The sequence below is a fragment of the Ranitomeya imitator genome, chromosome 6, assembly GCF_032444005.1.
Source record: "Ranitomeya imitator isolate aRanImi1 chromosome 6, aRanImi1.pri, whole genome shotgun sequence".
Taxonomy (NCBI): domain Eukaryota; kingdom Metazoa; phylum Chordata; class Amphibia; order Anura; family Dendrobatidae; genus Ranitomeya; species Ranitomeya imitator.
In genome coordinates, this window is record NC_091287.1 from 73768142 (window position 1) to 73781636 (window position 13495).

The 13495-nt window shown below is 55.0% G+C and overlaps 1 non-coding gene across 1 annotated transcript; it reads left to right on the plus strand.

The window, feature by feature from the left end:
* The first annotated feature begins 495 nt into the window (after window positions 1-495).
* LOC138643646 (5.8S ribosomal RNA) lies at window positions 496-647 on the plus strand. The gene has a single exon (XR_011314231.1). It is a non-coding gene; the product is annotated as a 5.8S ribosomal RNA (ribosomal RNA).
* The last annotated feature ends 12848 nt before the right edge of the window (window positions 648-13495 follow it).

Here is a 13495-nt window from a genome sequence, read left to right on the forward strand (position 1 = left end):
AATCCCCGAAGGGTACCGAACGTGATGGGGGCGGTGGTAGTTCTCTTTCTGCTTCGCCAGGGCGCTCCGCAGGGTGGGGACGGTGAGGGCACGTGAGGACAGCGGGCGGGCGACGTCGGGAGGGTGCGGGGAGCCCCTCTCGCTCCGTCGCCCAGGAAAAAGACGCCCGGCCTCGCGCCGACGATTGTTGCCCTGCCGCTGCCTGCCGAGGAAAAATAAGAAGCCCCCCGCGTACGCGAAAGGCCGTCCCGGGTACCATTCTCCTGTGCGCTCACACACCCCTCCCCGGGGTATGTGGGTCTGGGCGGTAGGTTGAGAAGCCTCGAGCCCTCCTTTGTTCTCCTCCCCGCTGGAGGGAGGGACGGGGAGGCCGAGCGCCCGGGCAACAGGGCCGAGATTTGAAAACAACCCTCCAAAGCATCCCAGTCTTTTGCGGCCGGCTGACACGAGAGTGAAAAGGGGGGCGCCTCCGAGTGTCCCCAAACCAGAAAGCGCGACTCTTAACGGTGGATCACTCGGCGCGCGCGTCGAAGAACGCAGCTAGCTGCGAGAATTAAGTGTGAATTGCAGGACACATTGATCATCGACACTTCGAACGCACCTTGCGGCCCCGGGGTGCTCCCGGGGCTATGCCTGTCTGAGGGTTGCCCCTCCATCTATCGCCTCCATGGCGCAGCTGGGGTCCCCTCGCAAGGGTGACAACGAGGGAGGCCTGAGGCTCCGTGCCCTGATGGTCTCTTCTCCTTTATCCCTTACGTCCCCCCAAGGCCAGACTCACCTGCCCTGGGCCCACCTGATGGGGTTTACCATCGTCACTCCCCCCGTTGCGACGTGAAACCCTGTGGCACAATGAAGGTGAAGGCCGGGGCGCTCCGGCCGAGGTGGGATCCCGCCGCCCGCTCCGGGGGGTTGACACGGCGGGTGCACCATCGGCCCGCCTCTGTCGGGGAGGTGGAGCATGAGTGCGCGATAGGACCCGAAAGATGGTGAGCTATGCCTGGGCAGGACGAAGCCAGAGGAAACTCTGGTGGAGGTCCGCAGCGACCCTGATGTGCAAATTGGTCATCTGGGTATAGGGGCGTTTGTAGATGTGCTTGGCCCGTACGGGGATCGAACCCACGACCTTGGTGTTATTAGCACCACGCTCTAACCAACTGAGCTAAATGGCCATAGGTGTGGTCCCTGGGTATAGGGGCGAAAGACTCACGGAGACCACGGGCAGACGTACAGGGGCCTGATCAACCCCTGGACCGTACGGGCTGCTGTGCCTGCCGCAGGCGAGAAGCGAGAACCCCTTCGGGGCACGGAGACTACAACCGGACGTACGGGGGTCTGACCCACCCCTGGACCGTACGGTCTGCTGGCTGCCGTGCCTGGTGCAGGCGAGAAGCGGGAACCCCTTCGGGGCACGGAGACCACAACCGGACGTACGGGGGTCTGATCAACCCCTGTACCGTACGGGCTGCTGGCTGCCGTGCCGTCCTCAAATTGCTTGGCCTAAACAAAAGTCAATTTTTTGTGACAACAGTGATGACCGTGACATAGCACTGGAGGTGTACCCCAAGACAGTGACCTAAGTGTGGGTGAAGTCTGTGGTTCATGGGCGGAAAGTTGAATTTTGGGTGAAAAACCATACTTTCACACTTTGAAAATTTCAGACATGTGTCAGACTTCCAGGCAGGGGGAAACCGCTGGAGGTGTACCGAGGACACTTCCAGAAGCCTGGGGAAGCTTTTCTGGAAGAGTCCTTGACACTTGGAAAATTTTGGGCAATTTTCTGAGAAAAAAAAAAAATCACATTTCCCCTTACCCCCCACCCAAGAGGGGCTTCAATATGTTGCAGAGTACCCCGAAAGGGTCCCCAAAGTGGGAGAAAAGTGAGGCAAGTCAAAGAGGCAAAGATGAATGTACATTTGAATAATTTTATTAATGTCAGATAAAAATTGACATATTCACAAGGGCTTTGTTCTCCTGATTGGGATGAGCCGAATATTCTTGAGACTATACTCCTCAGTAGAATCGGATGACTCGGTATCACTTTCCGTGAGGTCTACCACCTCGTTATCCAATTCACTGGTTGATGCCATTACTGGCGACATAATTTTTGCGTCCTCATGATTTCCTGCGTTGAACACTAGCTCTTGGGCACGGCACATATCGGTCAGGGTCTTCTCCCGGTAAACTCTCTCGGCCACATCGTTTGTATGTGCCAAGTAGCGTGCAAACAAGCGCTTTTCGCAATCTGTGTATTGTGACAAAGTCCATGTCTCGCAAATCCGCCGTACAAGGTGGCTGGTGATGTTTGGGAGGTTGTAGCTACGGAGGAAAGCACATTGTTAGTACTGGTTGCTACTTATGGCTGTGGGTCACTTGACTTGTGGCTACCTTACCTTGAATGGTATCGTCTGAGTCTCATGGATGGATTTTTTATGACCTTCCCGGTACACGTCACGAAAAAGTTTGTGATAATCTTTCGGCCAAAGGTAAAGACCGGTCTGACATATTCCGCATACGCATTGAACCACTGAAAAAGAAAAAAAATATATATATATGTTACTCTCCAGTCTGGGGGCACCCCTCCAAAAGGTTTTACATGGGGACAAGAGAGTGTTTTGCTCCCCACAATGAGTGGGGTTGCCTGGGTTCCCTGGCTTTGAGAAAAGCTTACCGATTCCTCTTCCTCTGAAAGTACAAAAGTTGCTACCTGAGAGGTGGAGCACTTGTGAGTCTTCACACCCACAATTGTCTTGCGTCTTCCTTGGTACGTGTGATGGATCCTCTCATTCCACTCTGAAACCTACGATGTGAAAAAAAAAGGTGGAAAAATATTGAACCGGTTCAGCAAATACCGCTGACCCACAGGGCCCGACGACTTACCGTCATGTTACGAACAACACCTGGTCTTTGGAGATGTTTTAGAATCAGAAGGGCCTCGAGGTACAGTACCACTTCCCGGCGATCTACTTCTGATCCGCCATCTGTCACAGCCTCGATGCTAGCTAGAAATGTTGGCCTTGCCTCCTCCAGTATAATCTGGCAGTCCTTGGGTGACTTTGATGGCTTCATCAATAGATCGTACCTGTGGGGAAAAATAAAGGCAATTAACCAACATCCAAGGTTTGGTAACAATGCGCTGAATATTGGCTCTTTTGAACGGTGTACCTTTTACTTACAGACTCTCGGCAGGCTCCCTTGTACAATGATTTCTGAAGGTCTGTTGTAAAATTCATGAACACTTCGCATGCCTTATAAAGTTGAGGATTCTCTAGTCTCAGTTTGGTAGCCCTCATCTGATACATGGTAAATCTCCGTATATGCTTCAACATTTTGAGGGAGGTCTGGCTCGATAGATGGAGTTTTCCAAGTTGTTGAAAAAAATTATTAACCTGGTTTGGTTTTACGAGGTACTCCAGAGTTACAGATTTTGGGTTCACAAAAAATAGAAACCGTGCTACGTTTGATACCTCCTGTTGACAGTTTGGGACCCCATGGGTAACTGTTAGGTACGAGTGGAACCCCTTTAACATGGGGTGATTCAATGAGTGACGCTTGTACAATCCGGCGGCCTTGGTAGCCGTGCGGTTTTTGTCTTTCCATTCCCTTTTCTGGATACTTAAATTGCTGCCATCCATGACCTCCTCATTGCCTATGCGGTCAGAAATGCTCCCTGTGTGGTCAGGCTCAGGGCACGGGTCTCCCTCCCGACTGTCTACCGGCCGTAAAAGGAAAGGCACATCCATCTCATCCGAATCTAGCTTTGGCGTGGGGCATGGGTCTCCCTCCCGACTGTCTACTGGCCGTAAAAGGAAAGGCACATCCATCTCATCTGAATCTAGCTCTGGCGGGGGGCACGGGTCTCCCTCCAGACTGTCTCCCGGCCGTAAAAGGAAAGGCACATCCATCACATCTGAATCTAGCTCTGGCATGGAGCCTGGGCGGAGCTCCGGATTGTCAGTTGGTACCTGAGCGGGCCCTTCACAGGTCAGTGGTGTGATTTGTGACTCAAACCTAGGCTTGTTTGCTATCAAAAAGCCGCGACCTTCTAAGAAGGCTACAGTCTCCTCCAAGGATTGGAGGGGCTTGAGCTCACTGAATTGGATTGTTGTCCCCTTGTTGGCGATACAGCGAAGTTGATACTTTGCGGAGGCTATGGCGGTTTTTATCTCCGAATCACCGTGTGACCTCAGGCATACCCTTCTCAGATGTGTGGATATATATTTGGTTACCCTGTGGCACACGGGGCATGTAAGTGGTGTCCGTGGGTGCCTGCGGGGGAGACACAAGCAATAAAACCGGTCACCTTGCCAGCAAGTGTACAACTCCACTACAAGGTACATTCATGTGTCTCTACGTGGCCGACAAATGTCTTCTACTCACCGCTCCATTGCGAAGGGTTTCCCGCAGTCAAACAGAGCGTCTCGTAATAGTTTATTAAAGTGCCGTGTTTCTCTGTGTCTTGAACTGTGGCAAATGATTTTCCTCCGCGCGAGTCAGCCACGCAGGTGAAAGACGCCAGCTGAGGTGATTGAAATTAACCGGATGTGTTTTGCCGTACTCTGATATAGGTCACCACGGGGGTTGAGTCAGCCCAGGGGGTGGCACCTCCACGGTCGCTAAACATCCGTAGGGTTGATGATATATCCCTCACCTGATCCACCTGCTGTAATCACCTATACGGCATCACGGGAGATGACTCAGCCCCAGGGGTGGCACCTGACCGGATCCACCTGCCATAATCGCCTATACGGCATCACGGGGGATGACTCAGCCCCAGGGGGTGGCACCTACACGGCTGTCGATCAGTCATATCTGTAACGGATTGGGTACTAACTGGATCCATCGATCCCAGTCAAAGCACGGTGGCTCACTTGTTAGCGCTGCGGCCTTGCCGAGCTGGCGTCTCGGGTTCGAATCCTGTTGTGTCATACATTCAGAAAGGGAAAAATCTCAGGTGTTATGTCAAGGACACTTCCTTAGACATTTTTAGAAAAATTTTGAGACAATCCCGATTTTGTAAAAAAAAAAAAATCTCACATTTTCCCTACTTCAACCTCATGGGTCGTCAATATGTTGTAAAGTACCCCAAGATAGAGACCCAAGTGTGGGTAAAGTGTCTGGTTCATGGGCACAAAGTTGAATTTTCAGTGAAAATTTGTCGGAAATCCGCTGTGGACATTGGCTGGGCGCGTGACCCGAGTGAGAGAGGCGAATCTGGGTGACCCGAGCTTGGCAGGACCCTTCCCACGGGGGTCCTGGTTCTCTGGAGGTAATCACTGTCAGAAGGGCACATCTTGAGTCCTCACCCAGGTGAGGGCTCTCGGAAGGCGGACGCCCTTCTGTCTTTGTCCCCCCAGAGCAGGCTCGGTGTTTATCGGAAGTCTTCTGCGGACGTTGGCTGGGCGCGTGACCCGAGTGAGAGAGGCGAATCTGGGCGACCCGAGCTTGGCAGGACCCTTCCCACGGGGGTCCTGGTTCTCTGGAGGTAATCACTGTCAGAAGGGCACATCTTGAGTCCTCACCCAGGTGAGGGCTCTCGGAAGGCGGACGCCCTTCTGTCTTTGTCCCCCCAGAGCAGGCTCGGTGTTTATCGGAAGTCTTCTGCGGACGTTGGCTGGGCACGTGACCCGAGTGAGAGAGGCGAATCTGGGTGACCCGAGCTTGGCAGGACCCTTCCCACGGGGGTCCTGGTTCTCTGGAGGTAATCACTGTCAGAAGGGCACATCTTGAGTCCTCACCCAGGTGAGGGCTCTCGGAAGGCGGACGCCCTTCTGTCTTTGTCCCCCCAGAGCAGGCTCGGTGTTTATCGGAAGTCTTCTGCGGACGTTGGCTGGGCGCGTGACCCGAGTGAGAGAGGCGAATCTGGGTGACCCGAGCTTGGCAGGACCCTTCCCACGGGGGGTCCTGGTTCTCTGGAGGTAATCACTGTCAGAAGGGCACATCTTGGGTCCTCACCCAGGTGAGGGCTCTCGGAAGGCGGACGCCCTTCTGTCTTTGTCCCCCCAGAGCAGGCTCGGTGTTTATCGGAAGTCTTCTGCGGACGTTGGCTGGGCGCGTGACCCGAGTGAGAGAGGCGAATCTGGGTGACCCGAGCTTGGCAGGACCCTTCCCACGGGGGGTCCTGGTTCTCTGGAGGTAATCACTGTCAGAAGGGCACATCTTGGGTCCTCACCCAGGTGAGGGCTCTCGGAAGGCGGACGCCCTTCTGTCTTTGTCCCCCCAGAGCAGGCTCGGTGTTTATCGGAAGTCTTCTGCGGACGTTGGCTGGGCGCGTGACCCGAGTGAGAGAGGCGAATCTGGGCGACCCGAGCTTGGCAGGACCCTTCCCACGGGGGTCCTGGTTCTCTGGAGGTAATCACTGTCAGAAGGGCACATCTTGGGCCCTCACCCAGGTGAGGGCTCTTGGAAGGCGGACGCCCTTCTGTCTTTGTCCCCCCAGAGCAGGCTCGGTGTTTATCGGAAGTCTTCTGCGGACGTTGGCTGGGCGCGTGACCCGAGTGAGAGAGGCGAATCTGGGCGACCCGAGCTTGGCAGGACCCTTCCCACGGGGGTCCTGGTTCTCTGGAGGTAATCACTGTCAGAAGGGCACATCTTGAGTCCTCACCCAGGTGAGGGCTCTCGGAAGGCGGACGCCCTTCTGTCTTTGTCCCCCCAGAGCAGGCTCGGTGTTTATCGGAAGTCTTCTGCGGACGTTGGCTGGGCGCGTGACCCGAGTGAGAGAGGCGAATCTGGGTGACCCGAGCTTGGCAGGACCCTTCCCACGGGGGGTCCTGGTTCTCTGGAGGTAATCACTGTCAGAAGGGCACATCTTGGGTCCTCACCCAGGTGAGGGCTCTCGGAAGGCGGACGCCCTTCTGTCTTTGTCCCCCCAGAGCAGGCTCGGTGTTTATCGGAAGTCTTCTGCGGACGTTGGCTGGGCGCGTGACCCGAGTGAGAGAGGCGAATCTGGGCGACCCGAGCTTGGCAGGACCCTTCCCACGGGGGTCCTGGTTCTCTGGAGGTAATCACTGTCAGAAGGGCACATCTTGGGCCCTCACCCAGGTGAGGGCTCTTGGAAGGCGGACGCCCTTCTGTCTTTGTCCCCCCAGAGCAGGCTCGGTGTTTATCGGAAGTCTTCTGCGGACGTTGGCTGGGCGCGTGACCCGAGTGAGAGAGGCGAATCTGGGCGACCCGAGCTTGGCAGGACCCTTCCCACGGGGGTCCTGGTTCTCTGGAGGTAATCACTGTCAGAAGGGCACATCTTGAGTCCTCACCCAGGTGAGGGCTCTCGGAAGGCGGACGCCCTTCTGTCTTTGTCCCCCCAGAGCAGGCTCGGTGTTTATCGGAAGTCTTCTGCGGACGTTGGCTGGGCGCGTGACCCGAGTGAGAGAGGCGAATCTGGGTGACCCGAGCTTGGCAGGACCCTTCCCACGGGGGGTCCTGGTTCTCTGGAGGTAATCACTGTCAGAAGGGCACATCTTGGGTCCTCACCCAGGTGAGGGCTCTCGGAAGGCGGACGCCCTTCTGTCTTTGTCCCCCCAGAGCAGGCTCGGTGTTTATCGGAAGTCTTCTGCGGACGTTGGCTGGGCGCGTGACCCGAGTGAGAGAGGCGAATCTGGGCGACCCGAGCTTGGCAGGACCCTTCCCACGGGGGTCCTGGTTCTCTGGAGGTAATCACTGTCAGAAGGGCACATCTTGGGCCCTCACCCAGGTGAGGGCTCTTGGAAGGCGGACGCCCTTCTGTCTTTGTCCCCCCAGAGCAGGCTCGGTGTTTATCGGAAGTCTTCTGCGGACGTTGGCTGGGCGCGTGACCCGAGTGAGAGAGGCGAATCTGGGCGACCCGAGCTTGGCAGGACCCTTCCCACGGGGGTCCTGGTTCTCTGGAGGTAATCACTGTCAGAAGGGCACATCTTGAGTCCTCACCCAGGTGAGGGCTCTCGGAAGGCGGACGCCCTTCTGTCTTTGTCCCCCCAGAGCAGGCTCGGTGTTTATCGGAAGTCTTCTGCGGACGTTGGCTGGGCGCGTGACCCGAGTGAGAGAGGCGAATCTGGGCGACCCGAGCTTGGCAGGACCCTTCCCACGGGGGTCCTGGTTCTCTGGAGGTAATCACTGTCAGAAGGGCACATCTTGGGTCCTCACCCAGGTGAGGGCTCTCGGAAGGCGGACGCCCTTCTGTCTTTGTCCCCCCAGAGCAGGCTCGGTGTTTCTCTGTAGGATGTCCCCACCGGTTTGGTTTTTGTGTTCCGAGATGTATCCTTGCAGCTTGGCCGAAACAAACATTTGCCGTTTTCGGTGGCGACAGCCATGACCGCGGCGAAGCACTTTGGGCGCGGCCGGGATGCGCACACCCCGCTCACCACGTTTCAGTCGCTGGCTGAGTGGACTCCGTAGGGGGGCTTAATAGTCGGCCCTGTGGAAGTCGGAGGGGGGCTTAATAGTCGGCCCTGCGGAAGTCGGTGGAGGGCTTAATAGTCGGCCCTGCGGAAGACGGAGGGGGCTTAATAGTCGGCCTGTGGAGGTTGTCTGTGGGCTTAATAGTCACCCTGAGTACGCCATAGCGACTCTCCAAGGTGGGGGCACAGTGTGCGTTCCATGGGCGGAAAGTTTAATTTTGAGCGAAAAACCGTATTTTCGCACTGTAAAAAATGTCAGACTTCCAGGCGGGGGAAAACCGCAGGAGGCGTACCGAGGAGGCTTCCAGGAGCCTGGGGAAGATTTTCCAAAAGTGTCCTTGACACTTAGAAATATTTTGAAAAAAATCACGATTTTGTGAAAATTGACACGTTTCCCCTACTTCCACGCCAGGGGGGCGTCAATATGTTGTGAGGTACCCCAGGACAGTCGCCTAAATGTGGGTGAAGTTTGCGAGTCACGGGCGCAAAGTCGAATTTTGGGTGAAAAACCGCGTTTTCATACTCTAAAAATTTCAGACAAGTGTCAGACTTCCAGGCAGGGAGAAACCGCAGGAGGCGTACCGAGGAGGCTTCCAGGAGCCTGGGGAAGATTTTCCAAAAGTGTCCTTGACACTTAGAAATATTTTCAGAAAATCACGATTTTGTGAAAATTGACACGTTTCCCCTACTTCCACGCCAGGGGGGCGTCAATATGTTGTGAGGTACCCCAGGACAGTCGCCCAAATGTGGGTGAAGTTTGCGGGTCATGGGCGCAAAGTCGAATTTTGGGTGAAAAACCGCGTTTTCATACTCTAAAAATTTCAGACAAGTGTCAGACATCCAGGCAGGGAGAAACCGCAGGAGGCGTACTGAGGAGGCTTCCAGGAGCCTGGGGAAGATTATCCAAAAGTGTCCTTGACACTTAGAAATATTTTGAAAAAAATCACGATTTTGTGAAAATTGACACGTTTCCCCTACTTCCACGCCAGGGGGGCGTCAATATGTTGTGAGGTACCCCAGGACAGTCGCCCAAATGTGGGTGAAGTTTGCGAGTCATGGGCGCAAAGTCGAATTTTGGGTGAAAAACCGCGTTTTCATACTCTAAAAATTTCAGACAAGTGTCAGACTTCCAGGCAGGGAGAAACCGCAGGAGGCGTACCGAGGAGGCTTCCAGGAGCCTGGGGAAGATTTTCCAAAAGTGTCCTTGACACTTAGAAATATTTTCAGAAAATCACGATTTTGTGAAAATTGACACGTTTCCCCTACTTCCACGCCAGGGGGGCGTCAATATGTTGTGAGGTACCCCAGGACAGTCGCCTAAATGTGGGTGAAGTTTGCGAGTCACGGGCGCAAAGTCGAATTTTGGGTGAAAAACCGCGTTTTCATGCGCTAAAAATTTCAGACAAGTGTCAGACTTCCAGGCAGGGGGAAACCGCAGGAGGCGTACCGAGGAGGCTTCCAGGAGCCTGGGGAAGATTTTCCAAAAGTGTCCTTGACACTTAGAAATATTTTCAGAAAATCACGATTTTGTGAAAATTGACACGTTTCCCCTACTTCCACGCCAGGGGGGCGTCAATATGTTGTGAGGTACCCCAGGACAGTCGCCTAACTGTGGGTGAAGTTTGCGAGTCACGGGCGCAAAGTCGAATTTTGGGTGAAAAACCGCGTTTTCATGCGCTAAAAATTTCAGACAAGTGTCAGACTTCCAGGCAGGGGGAAACCGCAGGAGGCGTACCGAGGAGGCTTCCAGGAGCCTGGGGAAGATTATCCAAAAGTGTCCTTGACACTTAGAAATATTTTCAGAAAATCACGATTTTGTGAAAATTGACACGTTTCCCCTACTTCCACGCCAGGGGGGCGTCAATATGTTGTGAGGTACCCCAGGACAGTCGCCTAAATGTGGGTGAAGTTTGCGAGTCACGGGCGCAAAGTCGAATTTTGGGTGAAAAACCGCGTTTTCATACTCTAAAAATTTCAGACAAGTGTCAGACTTCCAGGCAGGGAGAAACCGCAGGAGGCGTACCGAGGAGGCTTCCAGGAGCCTGGGGAAGATTATCCAAAAGTGTCCTTGACACTTAGAAATATTTTGAAAAAATCACGATTTTGTGAAAATTGACACGTTTCCCCTACTTCCACGCCAGGGGGGCGTCAATATGTTGTGAGGTACCCCAGGACAGTCGCCCAAATGTGGGTGAAGTTTGCGAGTCATGGGCGCAAAGTCGAATTTTGGGTGAAAAACCGCGTTTTCATGCGCTAAAAATTTCAGACAAGTGTCAGACTTCCAGGCAGGGGGAAACCGCAGGAGGCGTACCGAGGAGGCTTCCAGGAGCCTGGGGAAGATTATCCAAAAGTGTCCTTGACACTTAGAAATATTTTCAGAAAATCACGATTTTGTGAAAATTGACACGTTTCCCCTACTTCCACGCCAGGGGGGCGTCAATATGTTGTGAGGTACCCCAGGACAGTCGCCTAAATGTGGGTGAAGTTTGCGAGTCACGGGCGCAAAGTCGAATTTTGGGTGAAAAACCGCGTTTTCATGCGCTAAAAATTTCAGACAAGTGTCAGACTTCCAGGCAGGGGGAAACCGCAGGAGGCGTACCGAGGAGGCTTCCAGGAGCCTGGGGAAGATTTTCCAAAAGTGTCCTTGACACTTAGAAATATTTTCAGAAAATCACGATTTTGTGAAAATTGACACGTTTCCCCTACTTCCACGCCAGGGGGGCGTCAATATGTTGTGAGGTACCCCAGGACAGTCGCCTAAATGTGGGTGAAGTTTGCGAGTCACGGGCGCAAAGTCGAATTTTGGGTGAAAAACCGCGTTTTCATGCGCTAAAAATTTCAGACAAGTGTCAGACTTCCAGGCAGGGGGAAACCGCAGGAGGCGTACCGAGGAGGCTTCCAGGAGCCTGGGGAAGATTATCCAAAAGTGTCCTTGACACTTAGAAATATTTTCAGAAAATCACGATTTTGTGAAAATTGACACGTTTCCCCTACTTCCACGCCAGGGGGGCGTCAATATGTTGTGAGGTACCCCAGGACAGTCGCCTAACTGTGGGTGAAGTTTGCGAGTCACGGGCGCAAAGTCGAATTTTGGGTGAAAAACCGCGTTTTCATGCGCTAAAAATTTCAGACAAGTGTCAGACTTCCAGGCAGGGGGAAACCGCAGGAGGCGTACCGAGGAGGCTTCCAGGAGCCTGGGGAAGATTATCCAAAAGTGTCCTTGACACTTAGAAATATTTTCAGAAAATCACGATTTTGTGAAAATTGACACGTTTCCCCTACTTCCACGCCAGGGGGGCGTCAATATGTTGTGAGGTACCCCAGGACAGTCGCCTAACTGTGGGTGAAGTTTGCGAGTCACGGGCGCAAAGTCGAATTTTGGGTGAAAAACCGCGTTTTCATGCGCTAAAAATTTCAGACAAGTGTCAGACTTCCAGGCAGGGGGAAACCGCAGGAGGCGTACCGAGGAGGCTTCCAGGAGCCTGGGGAAGATTATCCAAAAGTGTCCTTGACACTTAGAAATATTTTGAGAAATTTCCGATTTTGTGAAAAATGACCCCTTTCCCCTACTTCCACCCTAAAGGGGCGTCAATATGTTGTAAAGCACCCCGAGACAGAGACCTAAGCGTGGGCAAAGTTTGGGTCTGATGGGTGGAACACTGAAAAAAACGCGATTTTCCACTTAGAACAAACATAGAACTTTCAGACTTCCAGGCGGGGGGAAAGCTCTGAAGCTGTACCGAGGACACTTCCATGGCCCCCGGATCGATTTTCAAGAACGAGTCCTTGGGACTTTGAAATTTTTCGGCGATGCGTTTTTGGCTTCCGGGAGCCGCAGAACGTTGGGAAATTCGTTCCGCTCGCCGGCTCCAGGTGTTTCGGGCTAGTCCAGGCCCCAGCTACGCCGCCTGGCCGCCAAATTTCGCAAAATCGAAAAAAAAAAAAATAGAACCGGAATGAGGAATTTCTGGCCGCCGGATCCGCCGCACAGCTCCAGGAAGTCGGACACTTTTCGGCTTCGCTCCCTTAAAGTGTGGGTCGGTGTTTCGCCATGCAAATACCCACTTTTGCACACCAGCTGCAGGATATAGGAGAGAGGGGTACCTCTCGGGCCCGACTGATTTCCGATGTTTTCGTGGTTCCTCAAGTCGGGTAGGCGGTTTGGCGAGTACCCCCCTGTTTGCATGGAAGTCCGCCCTCGCGTCGACACCAGGCTTCCGCGGCTCCAGGGGGACTCTTGCCGGTCGTCTGCCCCAAGTCAGAGACGCGTTTCCCGGGTCGCCTGAGCCTGAACGGACCCTCCCCAAGCGTGTTCTGGTTCTCCGAGGGTGACGGATGTCAGAAGGGAGGCAGATCTGGAGTCTTCGTCCCGAGGAGGGCTCCAGGAGGGCGGATTGCACCCCCTGACTCGGTCCCCTCAGAGCAGGCTTGGCGTTTCTCTGTGTCGGATGTCTCCCGCTTCCACGCCACCGGGGAGACCTATGAGAGAATCGCACTGTGACCCGGATTCCGTCTCGAGGGCGCCCGTAGCGTGTCGGAGAGGGACCTCCAGGACTATCGGGCATGTTTCTTCCCCGTCTCCCCGAGGGGAAGGATGGGCAGCGGGTGGGGTTTCTCACCCATGCCCCCCACCGGCTCTTCCTCCGATCGATTTGGCTCAGCGCTCCCGGGTGGGGAGGTGGTGCCGCTCGCTCGGCCCGGGCTTTGGAGCCCGCGTCGGTCTAAGGCGGGCGGTCTCCTTCCTCTTTTACCCCCCCCGGGATTCAGGCACGCATCCTTGGGCGTGCACGCCGGCAGTCGCCTCCCGTTCGCAGGACGGTGGCTGCCGTGCAGAGGGGGAGTTTGACCCGAACTGTGGTACGGCAGGGGTCCGACGACCCGCGCGGGGCGAATGGCGGGGGCGCCCACCCACCTCGGCGTGGGGGCCCGTCGTCCGAATCGCTCCCCGCGCGGGGTAGCACAACGATCTTCTCCGAGGGCGGCCCTTTGACTTCCAGATGCGCAGCTCGCCCGCGGAGGGCCCGTGCCGACCCCCCACCCAGCGTCCGATGGGCGGCCTCCGCGGTGGGCATCGGCGAGAGCGGCGGCGGTGGGTGGCGCTTCCACGCCACCGCCGAGCTCCGCGT